Source organism: Nicotiana attenuata, chromosome 1 (assembly GCF_001879085.1).
Source record: "Nicotiana attenuata strain UT chromosome 1, NIATTr2, whole genome shotgun sequence".
In the NCBI taxonomy this organism is placed as follows: domain Eukaryota; kingdom Viridiplantae; phylum Streptophyta; class Magnoliopsida; order Solanales; family Solanaceae; genus Nicotiana; species Nicotiana attenuata.
In genome coordinates this window covers 64,703,457-64,722,824 of record NC_031989.1, presented here as the reverse complement: position 1 = coordinate 64,722,824, position 19,368 = coordinate 64,703,457, and positions in this window count along the sequence as shown.

Genomic DNA, 19,368 nt, shown 5'->3' with positions numbered 1-19,368 from the left:
TTATTTTAGTTGTTTGACCTTTAGACTAAAATTAAATCAAAACAAAAACACTCCCCCTCCCATTCATCCGCCCCCATTCTCCCTCAACCAAAACAAACAAAACACCAAACCCTCCTCCAAACACTCCCAACTCCTTCACCAAATTCCAGCACCCCTGTCCCCATCCCCCTCTCACGACTTTCTCCCCCGAGTTCACTAGCACCTCCCCCATTCCCCTTCACTACAGGTATGAGCCCTAGATTATTTTTTTTCTTCTCTTTCTCTTTCTTTCTTTAATTTTCAGATTTGTTTGTTGTATTCTTATGCTTATTGTAGGAGTTGTACTTAGATGTTATGTAGTAATTGGTGAAATATGTTGTGGGTTGGTTTGTGGTAAGTATGGGTGGGTGGTACTTGAATTGGTCTATGTATGAGATTTTTTGGGGGACCCTTGTTGCAAGACATTTAGAAAAGAGTTGTGAGAGCCTACTACCCACAAGGTGTTTGCGGAAAGGTCTCAATGAGCATGATTATGTAGTTGTGACCAATTTTGCGTGTGAAGTCTGAGTAACCGCATTAAGTCACAATATTTTTGTTGGGCTGAGCTAATGTGTTCACGTTTTGCAGGTATTATGGCACCATCGCGAAAGCGCCAAGCCACAGGTCCATCATCAAGCCGCCAAGCTGGCACATCTCGGACTCAACGGGCAGCCCTTGCACGTCCCTATGACAGCAGCTAATTTGTCTCACCTGAGGCTCAGACCCATTTTACGGAGAAGGCTGTAAGAAAGCCAATTCCGGAGAGGGGCATTGACATTAAAAAGGTCAAGGAACGATGCCCCCACATGTATTTGGAGTTGATGGAGCGGGGTTTGCAGGCCTTCATTGATGAGCCAGGGGAAGCTAATGTAATGGTTGTGCGCGAATTCTATGCTAATCTGCCAGAGCATGTCAACAATGTGGTCACGGTGCGTCGCAAGGCGGTGGATGCCTCCATTGAGGCGATACGCACAGCATATCAATTGCCCGACCCTCTGCCTGAGAATACAGACTTTTATGAGTATGGGCGAAAGCCAACAGATGCCAAGTGGGAGCGCTTCTTTGATGAAATTTGCGCACCCGGAAAAATGGTGGAGTGGCTGGAACACGGAGAGAAGTTCCACTCCTCCGTCTTAACTCCAGAGGCGAAGAGCTGGTCGTATGTGATTAACAGTCACCTTATTCCCTCCAAAAATACTACGGAGGTGAATGGACCCCGAGCTGCATTGATTTGGTGTTTCATCAAGGGTCTTCCCTTCGATATGGCCAAAGTGATCCACGATGAAATGTTTATCCGGTGCCCCCAACGCACGTATGGGTTCTTTTTCCCCTCTTTGGTGACTAAGCTTTGCAGGCAAGTGCAGGTGCCCGAAAATACTCGTGTGGACGGGCTGGTAAAAAAAAGCCACAAGATCCGACCTGGCAAGAACACCACGGGGCCAGCCCCAGCGGCAGTGGCAGGTGGAGAGGATGAGAGTGGTTCTGATGCATCGGAGGAGGAAGAGGATGAACAAATGGACGTGGAGCCAACCCCAACAGCACCGTCAGGAGCAGCGTCCTCTTCAGGAACTGCCAGAGTGTCCCGGTACACCGCATTGGAGCAGGAGGTGGCTGGTATACGCACCTCCATGACTGAGTTGGGCACTCGTGTGGACACGATAGCTGACCGACAAGTAAAGTCGGAAAAGAAGTTCATGAGTTGGCTGCGAGCTCTGGGGCGTGCGTGCAACGTGAACCCCGAAACCATTTCTGACCAGGAGTGAAGCTTCAGGGAAGTCCCTTTACCTCACTGCTCTTTTAAATTTTAAGCCATGGGGACATGTCTTCATTTTTAAGTGTGGGGTGGGGATTCCTTCATTGTATGTTGTATGTAGTTGTATAAATTACCTATTTGTTTTGTTTGTTTCATGTTGACTTGATAGTTTTTGTTGAGTAGGAGTCGTTTGTTAATTTAGATAAATGGCTCGGCCCGACGACGGATCCCTTTCGACGGGGTTCTTGAGGGACTGAGTCGAGAAAAAAAAACTGAAAAATTGTAGGCTTTTCGTGATGACGGATCTTTTAGACGATTTTCTTGAGGGAAGTTAGTCTAGAGAAAACACCAAAAAGATTTTTTATTTTTTTCTTAGGTAGTGTAGCAACTCCCCCTTGATTTTTCTTTAGGCCGCGGTTCTTTTCCAAGGGTTTAGCTTGAACCGGGCATAGGTAGTTTTTATTTTGTTTTATATTTTTTTTGTAGATTAGGGTAATGGCTACGAGCTGATAAAAAAAAAATTTGAAAGAGAACCCATAGCGTTGACACACCTGAACACAATAGACCCTAGAGTGTAACGCTTAGTCCTAATTGTTGAATCTCACTGAAAGTGCCTTAATTTGTATGTTTGTTACTGAATTGAATGCTCGTAACGGAGCGTCTTGATGAGCTGATTTGAATGAGTCATATGCCATGTGTGGTGAGTGTTTGTGTAGTCCATGTATGGTACTTGTGTCTAGAACTTGCCCGGTATGTGAGTTGAAGTAAAATCTTAGGTGATGCTCGGTTTGAAAAATTATTTTAGGCTTTCTTTGACCTTTTTGAGCTTAATTGCTTATCACAAATAAAATTTGTCCCTAGTTAACCCTTTTGAGCCTTTAGACTTTTGTTTGGCACCTGCATTACAAGCCTATACCCTTTTGTTCTTAATTGACATTGTTTTGATCCTTTTACCTCTTAAAGCACTTTAATTGTGAGGGGAGCGCTAAAAGAAGTAAGAAGGAAATAAGTGTGGGGTGGTTTTTGAGTGGAACCAATAAAAGGAAGAAAGGTGCACTTGTTTTGTAAACGAATACACCACTAGCGGAAATTGAGTGACAAGAAGAATAAACTTGAAAAAAAAAGATGAATACGTTGTGTCTTGTTCCAGCTAGTGGGTATGAATTAGTAGAGTGCTTAAAGAAGAAGGGTGTATTTGTGTGATGATATTGTTTGTGAATGAGAAGTGGGTTGAAAAATTTGCGCTAAAAATTGCTCATGTGATGTGTTAAAGTGCTTAGGAGGGTTAGTCACTATTCCTAAATGTATCCTACCCGTCCCTTAGCCCACATTACAACCATGAAAAAGTCCTAATTGATTTTGGGTCGAGCAAGCCTACATTAGTAGAGATTTACATTAAGGGCAAGCTTATGGTACCAATTGCATGCATGTGACTTCGTTTGTGAGAGTGAGTGATTTGTTTGATATATGTGAGTATATGATTCAAATGTGTGGATTGAATTCAGTTTTTGTTGATGTGATTGTGAGGGCATATGATTCGTGACGGAAAAGCAAGTCTTGACTTCATGTAGAGTACTTTGAGGAAGTGTGAATATTGCATGGTACTTGAGAGTCGGCTTTGAGGCTAGGATTGTTCACTGCTAAGCGTAATGTATGTACATTGTTCTAGGTGTAATGCGTTAGGGGAAATGGTTGAGTGAAGGATTCTCTAGAGAGTATAGTTTGATTGCTCGAGGACTAGCAATGAATTAAGTATGGGGTGTTGATAATAGGCGAAATCTAGGTGATTTAGCTATTGTTTATGCTTCCGCTTGATTATATTCCAGCGTAATAATATGGTTAATTGATGAAAAATAGGCTCTAATTGTGATTTGTATACATTGCAGGACGAGGAGCTTATATGATGCTTTCAAGAGGCTATTGGAATGATTTATGAGCGAGAACGACCCCTCGGAGCTGAGTGCGCGCAAGAACGAGACAAAGAATGGAAGAAATCATGGCCCAGATACGCGAGCAGACGCGCGAGTTAGCGCAGTAGTTCGCGTTAAGGGCTGAGGCAGAATGACGTGCGAAGTTACGCGCGAAGTGACGCGCGAGCTCGCGCGAGGCCGGTCCGGAAAAGAGTTATTTAGGGGTAAAATGGAGAGAAACCCACTTAACCTATATAAAGTCAAGCTCGCCCAAGGTTAAGTTATCAAGGTTTTCATAGGGTAAAGCTTACTTTTGAGAGTACTTTGGCAAGAGAAACAAGTGTGAGAGATCACCAAAAACATCATTATTCTTATTCTCTTTTATTTTTTCTTGCAATCTTCGATTATGAATCTTCTAGTAGTTTATTCCTCCATTGTTATGAGTAGCTAAATACCTTAATCTAAGGTTTTGGTGGAACCCGTTGGGGATGACTTGGTTGTTTTATTAATATAGCTGGATTTGGTTGTTAATCTCTATTTGTTCATCTATGTTTTGATTGTGGTTAGTTGAAAGGGCGCTCAATTATCCGTTCCTATTAATTATGTATCTGCTTGAGAGAGAGTGCATATTTAGGTGATTGTATGAACAACATCACTCCTGGAGTATAGACGAGAGTCATAACCGAGGGTTTAGAGGTTGGATTAGAGATAACGATACCCCGGGTGCAATCTAAGTGAACCATATTGTGAATCTAGCTAGCGTAGCTTGAGAGAGTGCGTCTAGTAAATTATCATAATTGCTTGAGANNAATAATAAGACAAAAAATAAGAAGATAAAGTCGTATAGAGCTTAGTATAGATTAGAGTATCAGTTTTGCCAGCAAAACTCGTTGACCTTTTATAATGGTAATAGAGCTCACTATTTATAGTTACATCTAGGGAATAAGAACCTAGGATCAAGCCTCTCTTCAATGCCAGCTAATACAAATACCAGACATGAAAAACCAAAAAATATATAAAACTTGAAATAATGCAACGAGATGGCAATAGTTAGTTAATCAATTCAATTACCAATAACGTTACCGGTGTTATCTTTCTACTTATTCAACCCTCAAAACCTTTAAAAAAATGAAAAGAGAAAAAAAACTTAAAACCTTACAACATTCTCACAGGACCAACTTAAAGTGACTTGCTTCAAACTACATTTAGGGCCGTTTGACCAAAAAAAAAAAAAAAATCACTTTTTCGAATTATTTATACTTTTTTTCGGAATCAGTGTTTGGCCATGAGAATTTAAATTTCACTTGAAGTTGAATTCGAAATTTTTCGAAAATTTAAAAAACTCCAAAAAGCTATATTTCAATATTTTCACTTTAAATCACTCACAAAAATCAAAAACAACACCAAATTGTATTCATGTCCAAACACAACTTTCCAATATCATTTTCACTTGATTTTATTTTCAGAATTTCACAATTCTTATGTCCAAGCTCACTTAAGACATGCTCGAGGAGATCAGGACGATGTTAACTTATTTTCAAAATTTCTCAATTATTTGAACAAAAAGTTATTATTCCAACTTAACATTTTTAAGCAAGATTTAATATTCTAAAATCACAAGAAGAAGGTAATAAAAAGATATTCTACCCAAGTAACTTTTCCCCCCAAAAAATATTACACGTTTCAGAAATCCTTTTAACACATTTAACATGAAGAGTAAAGGTTCGATTAAACAATCTGGAATCCACATGCTAATATTTTAGCCATTAAACCCTTCACTTCTATTCCAAAAATGTAGGTGGTGACATAACATCTACCTACTAAAAACTCTTCAATTGTATTAGAATTTTATTTTACCAATAAGGGTTATATATGATAAAGTAATAAAGATTCTTTCATATTTAAGCAGAGGTTTTCGGTGTAAGCCTATTGACTTTATAAGGGAGCGCTTTACTTTTCTTATAATGTGAGATTTTTCGACACGAACTCGAATTTAATCGGGTTTTAATGCGAATTAAAAAACTAACATCAGGTTGAAAAAAAAAGAATATTTATTGAAAGCCGCGCAACAACTTTTTGACTAATGTTTGGGTATCCGCGGCATCTCGCTTTCAGGGTCAAGATTTCACACGAGAAGGAACGTTCTTATTTGGAAGAAACTTTAGATTTTATAAAATTAGTCTGGACAAATTATTAGGAATCTTCCTTATTCTTCTAAAATTATTATCAACTCTGGAAAAAAGTCAACGTAGAAAAAGAGGAATATCCATGAATATATATATATATATATATTCAAGACAACAGACAAAATAACAACAATGCTTTAATAATACCATAACTATCAAGCTTTGAATGGGTTCTTCTACTCGCTAATTCACATGAATTAGAAATAAACATAGTAGAACAATTTCTTTTTAAAATAATATTATGTTTGCAATGTAGCTATTTAATTATTTATTAGCTTAAATTCTATCTAGTGCACTGAAAAAAATAATGACGTAAAAAATTATATGCATTATCAGTGTATATATAGTATAACTTAACACACCTTATTTAATGATTGATTTATTTATTTATTACAGTCATACTGTCATTCTCTATAACAACACTTCATTATAACGGCCAAGCTTTTTTTTTGAAACCAAATTTTCATGTAATTTTATAATATATGTTCTCTATAAAATCACTTCACTATAGCAGCTAAAAATATCGAAACAGACGAGACTGTTACAGAAAGATTTGACTATGATTTGTTTATTATTAAAAGTTGAATGCAAGTTAGGTAGCTCTCATTTATTCACTTGAAAGAATGAGAACATTGTTCTCGAAGACATCTACAAGAATCTTACTGCAGATATCTCGAAGTATCTAGTTTGTCACGAGTTTAATTTACTCTTTTTTTTCTTTTCTTTTTCATTATTTCGAAAAAGACTTACACTCAAGTTCTATAACTTTTGGTTCGCTATTTGGATAATAATTTTCCTACATTTGAAGAAAAATGTCAATTACATGAGAATAGTTTTTATACAGGTTAATTATAATTCTTAGTTTGCTTTCAATTACAAGGGATAAATTATGATAAGAACCGGTTCTTCCTTTTGAACGCATCTCTTCACATGAAAGGTAACTAAATCACCAGGTTCGCTGTTCGTTGAATATTTTTTTGTTTTGGGTCAAGTTCGTTGAATATTTAGTGTACAACTGGAAGTTCTTTGTTGAATATTTTGCTGATACATAGTAATATGAACGCAAAATGAAAGAGCGTTTGACTCATGATTCGTTTATTTAATTATAAAATATACTTTGAAAGAATGATGATATTTGAAATACGACGATCAATATATTCCAATATTAACATGAATTTGGATAGTCAATTTTTTTTTATAGATAAAATCATGTATTTGAAATTACATCAAAAGTCATAATTTACCATGTTTGTTCTAAAATCCCAGTTCGGTAGTGATATTATCACCCAATTAGATGTAATACCCTAGCTAGAAAAATCTCTTATCACAGTACAAAAGGGATTTGTTGGGTATTTGCATGCCAGTCTTTCACCATACTGACATGCTTTAAAGCCGCGCATATAGGCTGAGATCTGCGGCAAAAAATGTCACGTTGTCGGCTGAACTGTTACACGTGATACTAGAGGCAAACTAAGGGGATTTTGAAATTAAAATGTGGTTTTTTGGACTCAAAGAATCAAAATATATGGGGAAAAAAATTGATGATCAAAATATATATAGCATCTTAGCAAAAGGCGTTATACCTTAACGGTTATTTGCCCAATTAAGTATAGCGCCTTTAGTTAAGGCGTTATATATATATAAAGCCTTAACCTACCACGCTATATATATTATGTGGGCCCATCAATAATTCTTCTGGGCTTAACTGACATAACAATAATTCAACTGGGTATAGTGCATCACCCTGCTTATTGGTGGGCCCACATAATATATATAGCGCGATAGGTTAAGGCTTTATATATATATATAGCGCCTTAGCTAAAGGCGCTATACTTAACTAGGCAAATGACCATTAAGGTATAGCGCTTTTTGCTAAGGCGCTATATATATTTTGGTCACCAAATTTTTTTCCCCACACATTTTGGTTCCGGACTCCACTAAGTGGGCGTTTGGACATAAGAATTGTAAAATTTCAAAAAAACGTGAAAAAAATTTTCAAGTAAAAATGGTAATTGAAAATTATAGTTGTGTTTGGACATGAATATAATTTTGGGTTGTTTTTGAAGTTTTGTGAATAATCTGAGTGAAAAATTTGAAAAACAGCTTTTTGGAGTTTTCAAATTTTCGAAGAATTCCAAAATGCATCTTCAAGTAAAAATTAAAATATTTATGACCAAACAATGATTTCCAGAAAAAGGAAAAGAATTTCTTATATCCAAATGGGCTCTTAATGCAGCTTTGGACGAACATACCTAGGTAAAAATATTGTGTTCTGTATAGGGTCAAATTTGACCCTCAGTATATCTACGCCATGGGTACGTCCAATGAGTGTACGCCGACCAACGTAGCGGGTACGACTCGGCCGTGAAGACCAAAGCGAGGTCGTTTAGAACTCAGCGTCTACACTAGGGAGACGTTGCCTATCTCTGTAACTTTTTTATTCTTTCGAGGAAGGTCTCCTATTATATAAAGGAGACCTCCATATTGTAAAAGGGGGCATCTGATCTAATACAACTCTCTCATTTTCTGTCTTTCTCTCTCTATATCACTACTTCTGACGAAAATATCTTATTAACATACATTGTCACTTTGCAATACTAGATCTACAACAATATTATCATCTTTGCATCTCTAGGCTTATTATATTTGATTACGATTTACCCCTTCTCTATTTTTTGATTGTTTTATAGCTTACAAAGTACATCGTTAACTTTTGAGCCAAACAATTTGGTGCCATCTGTGGGGATTTCGAGAATCAAAACCATAGTATCCACCTAGAGATCAACCAACTACTACTCTCTACACCACTCAAAAACAGAAAATGGCCGAAAACAACACAAGATCGAAAGCCATATTGGGTGTCACTACCAATCTCCTGGGCCCTCTCAACGAGGCCGGTGACGATAGCATCCTGAATGAAACCCCTAGCATCACACCAGGTGCAAAGATCTCACCTTCCCAATCCGAAGGTTTGACGATCTTACACGAAAAAGGAGCTTCCACATCTACAGCCACGGAAGCACCCCCAGCGGTCAAAGAGCTACTGGAAAGATGGCTAACAAGCACTCTAAGTGGCTTGGTTGAGAGGCCATCGCAAAATAACATCGTCTGTACACCAACGGTAGGTACCACTACTGCAGTGGGTGAACCAGATGTTACACTGGTAAGTAACAGACCCATCGAGACACAGACCAACGATGGCACACTAATAGCCATCCTAAAGAAGATGGAAGAAATGGAAAACGAAAACAAGACGCTCCGCGGTCAGATGAAGGAACATCAGGAGAGGGTCGACAAGATCTCCGGTGCTCCCAAGTTGCTACCAAAACGCGACGTGGGAAGGTTCGTTGAACAACCATACGCCGAAGAAGCTGCTCCTCACTCTACCCCAAAAACCTTCAAAATGCCACCCTACTTAAGGGTATATGACAGGACCACAGATCCCGAGGATCATTTGATCCACTACGTCACCGCTGTGAAGGGCAACGACCTATCAAAAGAACAGGTACCGTCGGTACTGCTGAAGAAGTTTGGCGAGACGCTGACAGGAGGTTCCTTAACATGGTACTCTCAGCTACCGGCTAAAGCAATATCAACATTCGAGGAAATGGCGGATAAATTCGTCACAGCCCATGCGGGCGCGAAGAAAGTAGAGGCCAGGGTCAATGACATCTTCGCCATCAGGCAAAAGCAGGAGAGGGACTCAGGGACTTCCTGGCAAGGTTTAACAGGGTAAGAATGAGCCTACCAAACGTATCGGAAGGTATGGCGGTCGCTGCTTTCCAGAACGGGCTAAGCAGAGATGGTTCGAGGGCAACCAAGAAGCTTCTAAGCCGCCTCATGAAATATCCCCCTACCATATGGGAGGAAATCCACAACGCCTATTGCGCCGAGGTACGAGCAGACGAGGATGATCTAAATGGGCCGACCCAACGGCTAACAGCGATACACTCGGAAACAAGGAGAGATCGGCGGAACGAAGGACGACGAGAACAACTCCCCCGTTCCAACAGAGATCGACACCAGCCGTACACCAGATCCTCCCATCCACCACCAAGGCATACAGACGCACTACAGCGACACATCGCCCCACTGCGAAACGAAAGAGGTACGCCCCCTTTGTTAACCGCCCATAACTTTTGTGTGTCTCCTTCAGAGATAGTGTACGCACTGGAGAAGCTAGGCACCAAGGTGCACTGGCCGCAGAAGATGAAATCAGACCCTGCCACAAGGAAATCAAACGCCCTGTGTGAGTTCCATCAGGAACGAGGACACAAAACCGAAGACTGCATAGGCCTACGGCAAGAGGTGGTCAGGATGCTGAACCAGGGATACCTGAGGGAACTACTCAGTGACAAAGGAAAAATAAACTTTGCACGCGGACGGGAACAGCCCCACGGGCCGCCGAAGCCGCCTTCCCCAGCTCGCACGATAAACATGATCGTCGGAGGCGGCGACGAGTCAGCGATCAATCACGTCAAACTCGCCACCACACACAGACTAAAGCGGACCATCGCCCATGAACGGTATGAGGACTTCGAAGATAGTATCACCTTCGATAAGTCTGATGCCGACGGTTTGTCTTTCCCTCATTATGATGCTTTAGTTATCACTTTACGTATAGCTGATACAGATGTTAAAAGAGTCATGATCGATGACGGAAGTGGCGCCTGTATTATCCACCCAAGGGTCCTCATACAAATGGGACTCGAGGACAAGGTAATACCGCGCTGCATAACACTAACCGGTTTTAACAATGCAGTGGAACGGACGTCCGGAGAAATAGCACTGCCCGTCTTAGCAGGAGGAGTCACGCTGGAAACAACTTTCCACGTGATGAACCAAGAAACGGCGTACAACGTCATCATAGGACGCCCGTGGATACACGCCATGCGAGCGGTCCCTTCAAGCCTCTACCAAGTGATCAAATTCCCTACCCCATGGGGAGTATTCAGTATTCGAGGCGAGCCACGCACCGCACAAGAATGCTACAAAATAGCCCAAGACTGCGCCCACACCCAACAGCTAAAGGGGGCGAGCGCGGAGGCATAGCAATTAGCCGTGTCGGGAACTAAGGTCAACCCGACAACGGACGTCATCAAAGACCCCGACGTCGTGGAAGCCTGTAAAGCAACGGTCGAAGACCTCGACCCAGTCCAATTGGACAAAACCGATCCTACGAAGAAAGCCTATATCGGGCAAGGTCTCGCCAACCCAAGTAAGTATTGTGAATTCTTAACTAACCATGCAGATTTGTTCGCCTTTTCCCATTCAGATATGCCGGGAATCCCGCGAGACATCGCCACCCACAAGCTGAATGTCGATCCATTACATCCGCCCGTGCGACAGATGAGGAGAAAATTCAACGCCGCTATCAATGAAGCGGTCGGTAAGGAAGTAGACGAGCTACTGGCCAACGGCTCCATCAGAGAATCAAAGTACCCCCAGTGGGTCGCCAATGTCGTCATGGTCAAAAAGAAAAACGGGAAGTGGAGAATGTGTGTGGATTTCACTGATCTGAACAAAGCATGCCCAAAGGATTCATTCCCACTACCCCACATCGACCAACTGATCGACGCCACTGCAGGACATGAACTACTGAGCTTCCTAGACGCCTACTCCGGCTACAATCAAATCATGATGGCCGAGGAGGACCAAGAGAAGACAACTTTCATCACCCACCAAGGGACTTACTGCTACAAGGTAATGCCCTTCGGGCTCAAAAATGCAGGGGCTACGTACCAGAGACTGGTCACCAAAATGTTCAAAGAGCAGCTCGGTAAGACTATGGAAGTCTATATCGACGACATGCTGGTAAAGTCGACAAGAAAAGAGGACCACCTCGACCATCTGAAAGAAGCCTTCGAAATATTGAGAAAATACGGGATGAAACTAAACCCCGAGAAATGCGCCTTCGGCGTGGCATCAGGAAAATTCTTAGGGTTTCTCGTATCACAACGAGGTATCGAAGTCAATCCAGATCAGATCAAGGCAATAGACGCAATACCAGAGATACTGAACAGCAAAAAGCAGGTGCAAAGACTGACCGGGCGAATAGCCGCCTTGTCTAGGTTCATCTCACGGTCCTCCGACAGATGCCACAAGTTTTTCAGTGTGCTAAGAAAGGACAATGGGTTACAATGGAACAAGGAATGCGTCGAGGCCCTAAGGAAATTGAAAGCGTACCTGTCTTCACCGCCACTGCTAGCCAAAGCAAACCCAGGCGAACCACTGCTGGTGTATTTGGCCGTATCCGAGGTTGCCGTCAGCGCAGTCCTAGTTTGCGAAAATGAAGGTACACAATCTCCTATCTACTATATTAGCAAAACCTTAGTGGACGCTGAAACACGGTATCCACACCTTGAAAAGTTAGCTTTGGCATTGGTCGTGGCTTCACGGAAGCTCCGACCCTATTTCCAATGCCACCCCATAAAGGTAGTGACGACCTTCCCCTTGAGAAGTATCCTACACAAGCCTGAGTTATCAGGCAGACTCGCCCGATGGGCCATAGAGCTCAGTGAACACGATATCTCATATCACCCAAGGAGCGCCATCAAGTCACAAGTACTTGCCGACTTCATAGCCGACTTCAGCGCAGAGATATTACCAGAAGCGGAATTGGAGGCACGCCCTGCCCCCTCCAATGCCGACCTATGGACTCTTTACACTGATGGCGCCGCTAACGCCTCGGGATCGGGACTGGGACTCGTTCTCGAGGTCCCCACGGGCGAAACAATTCGCCAGTCCATACGATGCCCCGAGATGACTAACAATGAAGCCGAGTACGAGGCTGTTATTGCAGGTTTGAAACTAGCCGTCAAGTATGGAGCTCGACGACTCGTTCTCCATTCCGACTCTCAGCTCGTGGTGAACCAGGTCACTGGGACTTACCAAATCAAAGAGCAGAGGTTGCAAAAATACCAGTCAGAAGTCCACAGGCTAATGACCAAGTTTGACGAGTGCCGCTTCGAACAAGTTCCGAGCGCACAGAACGTGGAGGTAGACGGCTTAGCAAAATTAGCCGCAGCTACTAAAAACTTCAACAAAGAAAGCGTGGTCACCCTCCTCCATTCAGCCATAGATCACACTGAGGTACTCTCTTTAAATTTGACTTGGGACTAGCGCAACCAATTTGTATCCTATCTGCAGGATGGAACGCTCCCACTCGACAAAAAAGAAGCCAAGAAGCTCCGCATACAGGCCGCCCGTTATTTCCTAATAAACCGCGAGCTCTACAAAAGGACGTTTGGCGGACCCCTAGCCAAATGTCTAGGGCCGCAGCAAACGCAGCCAGTGCTCGAAGAGGTACATGAAGGACATTGCGGTGCCCATACAGGCAACCACGCCCTCGTGCGCTGCATAATACGGGCCGGCTATTATTGGCCCACCATGAAGAAAGACGCAGCGAAATATGTCCACCGATGCGAACAATGCCAAAAGTATGCCCCCATGATACACCAACCAGGAGAACCACTTCACTCTGTCACTTCCCCATGGCCCTTCATCAAATGGGGAATGGACATAGTCGGTCCCCTACCAGCGGGACGAGGAAAGGTACGATTTCTATTAGTTTTAACTGACTATTTTTCTAAGTGGGTGGAAGCAGGAGCGTACGCCCAAATACGCGAACAGGAAGTAAACGCCTTCATTTGGAAAAATATTATATGCCGCTTCGGCATCCCCAAAGAAATCAGTTGTGACAACGGACGACAGTTCATCGGTCAGAAAACGACCAAATTCTTCCAGAAATGGCGCATCAAGAGGATACTTTCCACGCCATATCACCCTGCCGCCAACGGCCAAGCGGAATCCTCCAACAAAACAATATTAAACATACTAAAGAAGAAACTCGAGGACGCCAAAGGGCTATGGCCCGAGCTGCTACTCGAAGTGTTATGGGCCCACAGGACCACACCCAAATCCAGCACGGGGGAAACACCGTACTCGCTGGTCTACGGAACCGATGCGGTCATACCCGTCGAAGTCGGCGAACCAAGCCTAAGATATTCGCACGCCAGTGGAACAGAAAACGACACAAACAGGCTCCAAGACCTCGACGAGGCTGAGGAAAGAAGAGAAATGGCCCACATCAGGATGGTAGCCCAAAAGCAACAAGTCGAAAGATACTACAACAAGAGGGCCAAAATAAGACCCCTCAAGGTGGGAGACTATGTCCTTAAAGCCAAGACATTAGCATCCAAAGACCCGGGTGAAGGGAAACTGGGCACCAACTGGGAAGGACCCTACAAAATCACAGCAGTAGCCAGCAAAGGCGCTCCAAAACAATTGGAACGTTACTCACCTCAAGTATTTCCACTTCTGAAAGGCGTCTCCCGAGTCGTACTCTTTTTCCCTTACCCGAGTTTTGTCCCAATTGGGTTTTCTCGGGGAGGTTTTTAACGAGGCGACAGAGGGGACACCTGGAGATATTTGAGAGACAGGTTTATCATATCAACCTCTCCTTACGACCTCCAGGCCGACATGATAAAGGGACTGGACTAGCTTGATCTCCAATGTATGAAAGGCTACGGCCATCTCCAATGTATGAAAGGCTACGGCCATCTCCAATGTATGAAAGGCTACGGCCAATGTATGAAAGGCTACGGCCATCTCCAATGTGAAAGGCTAAGGCCATCAATGATATTATGGCTAAGGCCATCGCCGCCAACAGTCGACCTAGATTCGACTACGGCGAGTAAACGACTCGACGACAGTCGAAGTCGCCTACATGGCTAAGGCTACGGCCATCTCCAATGTATGAAAGGCTACGGCCATCTCCAATGTATGAAAGGCTACGGCCATCTCCAATGTATGAAAGGCTACGGCCATCTCCAATGTGAAAGGCTAAGGCCATCAATGATATTATGGCTAAGGCCATCGCCGCCAACAGTCGACCTAGATTCGACTACGGCGAGTAAACGACTCGACGACAGTCGAAGTCGCCTACATGGCTAAGGCTACGGCCATCTCCAATGTATGAAAGGCTACGGCCATCTCCAATGTATGAAAGGCTACGGCCATCTCCAATGTATGAAAGGCTACGACCATCTCCAATGTGAAAGGCTAAGGCCATCAATGATATTATGGCTAAGGCCATCGCCGCCAACAGTCGACATAGATTCGACTACGGCGAGTAAACGACTCGACGACAGTCGAAGTCGCCTACACGGCTAAGGCCATCAATTATATTATGGCTAAGGCCATCGCCGCCAACAGTCGACCTAGACTCGACTACGGCGAGTAAACGACTCGATGACAGTCAAAGTCGCCTACACGGCTAAGGCCATCAATTATATTATGGCTAAGGCCATCGCCGCCAAACAGTCGACCTAGATTCGACTAAGGTGAGTAAACGACTCGACGACAGTCGAAGTCGCCTACATGGCTAAGGCCATCAATTATATAATGGCTAAGGCCATCAATTATATAATGGCTAAGGCCATCGACGCCGATAAGTCGACCCAGCTCGACTATGACAGCGCGTAACTCGACGATAGTCGAAGTTGCGCACACGGCTAAAACCATCAACAAAACTAAGGCCGAAAATAAAAGATACAGAAAGAAAAGAACAACAACAAAAGTATAACTTCCATTATCATCCAAAAATGCATGTACAAAAGGACCCATTTACATCTCCAAATACAGCAAAACAAAATGAATACGAGTCCTAAGGGGCTTCGACATCCTGATCACCGCCTCTCGACGGATCGCCATCTCGTCCACCGCCGTCCTCTGCCTGATAGGCTGCAGAGATCCAAGAGCCGGATTCTAGACGGTTGACATCTTCGGAGTTATAGCCCGCCCGGTCTGGGGAATCAGAACTATACCCACAAGTTTCACGAGCGACACGGACTATGCGCCGTTGCTCTTGAACCTCCACCTCGGTGGCTCGACCCGCAGCTAAGAACTCCTCGAACACGACTAATCTGGCCTCGGCGTATACCCACATATCATGCGCCTCACAATGCGCATCCTCATCAGGCCTTGACGCAGCAGTCCGCTTGAGGGCTTCAATCTCAGCCGCCTTGGCATCGAGTTCGGAGGTCATGGCGGCAACCTTGATCCGCAAATCAGCAGCTTCCGCCGCTACCCCACGGCCAACCTCCAACTCTTCTTCTTTAGACTGGAGAAGAGTCTCCAGCTCAATATTCCGGGCCAGGGCGGCCATCAGCTGCTCATCGATCTGCTCTAACTCGGCCACCCTCCGTTTCAGCTGGGCCTCCGACTGCTCCAAACCCTCACGGAAAACCCGAAATTCCGGGTCCTGCTTGAGTAGGTCCGCCAGCGCTTGATGCTTGACTCGGCACCGCCGATATTTCTTTACCACCTTGTTAAAGGTGGCTGCCTTCCTTTGCGCTCGCCGCCCCCTCTCTATCTCCAAAATGAGAGTCTAAAAAAGAGGAAAAGGATGAAAGGCAAGTCAGCATGCATCAAAATTTATTTTACGATGCATGAAGAGAATCGAAAAATACCTGTAAGGCCGCACCGGCAACCCTCCGGGATAGTTCCCCGTCGCTAACCCCTTGTAACGTTTCACGCTCAGCGGCCGCACATAGCAGGGTCATATCCGCTGCGGCCTGCTCGCTGTGTTGCAACAGGTTATACCCCCCCGGGATCAGAATTCGACGGTTGGATCTACCTACCGTCATCCCTACACGGGCCGGACCCCGCGTTGACGCTTCTGCATCTGCCTGGGCGACCTCAGGGCCCGCCCTCTCGGCATCATCGTCCGCCTCCCCAACGGCAGCCGACGAGCTGCTCTCCGGAATGCGTGTTGACCTGGCATCGAGAACGACCCCCCTATGAGGAGCCGCCTCCCGGAACGGATGGCATCCGCCATAAAAACTGGCCTTGACTCCCGACGGGGCTCGCTCGCCCCCTCATCTGCCGTGGCTATCCCCTTGCCGGTTATCAACCGACGTCTTTTTCTTTCCGGCGTCTCCTCGCTCTTAGAAGTCTCCTCCACAGCCCGAGGGGATGGTGTCGAAGGAGTCGCTCCCCTCGCGGACGCCGCCACAGGCAGCGGTTGAGGAATCTCCGCGGCACCATCACTGGGCGAGCCGCAGGGAATGTATCCATCTTCAGAATCAGTACCCGCCCCAGGTAAGATGACGACGCTCTTTTTCTTCTTCTTAGGGGCGCTCCGACCTGCCAACGCGAATAAGTCATAACAAATACGTAGGGAATCCCCAAACCGTAGCCAAAGAATTACCTGACGGGCCGTACTGCCGAAGAAATGCAGCCCAGGTACGGCACTCCTCCGCATAGGGTATTATTCTTTCCACCCACGATTTAATGTCATCAACAAGCTGGGGTGGAGAAGCCCTCGCTGCGAATAAAAAAGAGGAAAGAAAAACAAAGGTCACTATGGCCGTATGGTCGAAGGCGCAAGCAGCACTAAAATCTACAAGTAGAAATACTTACGTTCTGGATTCCATCTTTCCGGGAACCCCTCGGGATTCGACACCAGGTGCTCCGTCCTGATGTAGAAATATTTACGCCAAAAGCGGCGGTTGGGCTTATCATCGGCTTTAACGACCAAGCCCTTTGCGCCACGACCTTTCAACTGCAGCATGGTACCCCTCAGGTAACCAGCGCTGAACAACTGTAAGAGGTGGTGGACCGAGACGCTGCACCCGGCCCTGGCCGCATAAGTGGTCATGATACGGCACACCTTCAAAGTATAGGGAGTGAGCTGGGCCGGACACACATTGTAAAAACGGCAAAGCTCCTCCACCAGAGGGTAGACTGGAAGGTCGTAACCGATCAAGAACGGGTACTCATAGAAGGTGCAATATCCAGGCCGGTGCACATTGGCATAATCCGTCCCGGCCGGAACCATTTCCACGTGGTCCGGAATATGGTGCGTCTCTCGCAGATCGTCTAAATGGGATTGTAGTAAAACGCTATGCTCCCAGGGAAGATCAGGGCTTTTAGTTGGAAAATCCCTGCGAACGTGCGTCTCCTTCGGAAGGACATTGTCTACGCTGAGAGGAACAAGGGCCTTCTCCGCCTTTTCCCCTTCACCACCGGAAGATGGCGGAACCCTAGACGGGGCATTATCTTTGGCCTTTTTATTATTCTGTCCGCGTTTTGTCATGATTATACTACTTGAGAAACGAAGCACTGGCGATAGGAAGTTCGGTTTCAACAGAAGTGGGAGAGTCCCTCACGAAATAACGGTTACAGGAAAGAAAGGCAAAGGAGTGTATCAGAAAATACTTTTCAGAGGCTTGAAAGTGGAATCAGATCAAACCTCTCTCATACTTATAAGGATAAGTTGCACAGGAATCGAAGGGTCATGATTCAAAACGTGCGCCGGAAACCAAAACGTCACTTCATCGTCTGAACCGCCTCGGGGGCAAATATAATGATGATGCATATAGGCGATGACATCATTCCAAAAAGGAAGTCACGCGTCAGCGGCTCAACAACGTCATATATTTCACTTCATTCATATCGCCCCTGGTCGAGGTCAAATTCTCCTAAGCCGAGGTTCACATTTCCGCCCGTCGAAGACGCCCACCGAACGCGTCTCCAACGAGCGGAGGGACTAACTGTATAGGGTCAAATTTGACCCTCAGTATCTCTACGCCAGTGGGTACGCCCAATGAGTGTACGCCGACCAACGTAGCGGGTACGACTCGGCCGTGAGGACAAAAGCGACATCGTTTAGAACTCAGCGTCTACACTAGGGAGACGTTACCTATCTTTGTAACTTTTTGATTCTTTCGAGGAATGTCTCCTATTATATAAAGGAGACCTCCACATTGTAAAAAGGGGATCTGATCTAATACAACTCTCTCATTTTTCTGGCTTTCTCTCTCTATATCTCTACTTCTAACGAAAATATCTTATTGGTAAACATTGTCACTTTGCAATATTAGATCTACAACACTATTATCATCTTTGCATCTCTAGGCTTATTATATTTGATTACGATTTACCCCTTTTCTATTTTTGATTGTTTTATCGCTTACAAAGTATATCGTTAACTTTTGAGCCAAACAATATTTATATTTTTTTTTCTTTTTTTGGCTGCTATAATGAAGTGTTGTTATAGAGGACATATATTATAACATAATTTAAGTGCGTTTCCAAGAAAAATATGACTTTGATAGTGAATGGTAAGCGTGTTATTACAGGTTTGCAATTTTAGTATAAATTACATTATTAGGATAACATTTTTTAAATCGTCGACTTAAAGAATCAATTATAATGATCCAGTCCATCTTCTTATATTTAAGTGAAATTAAACAGTGAATTACTTCAATAAAAGAATATGATTTTTCACCACGTCATCATGCTTAATTAATAAAATTTTATCAAATAAACTACTTACTCAATAAAAAATTATTACTATTAATATGTTTTAATAATTAATGAGTCTACTTCCAATTATTATTCTTAATAATTAGAAATGTTCTCTATCTAACGCCCAAAAAAGGGGAAAATTAAATAAAGCACACGTGCGAAGCACGCCTTTATGCAACAATAAAAT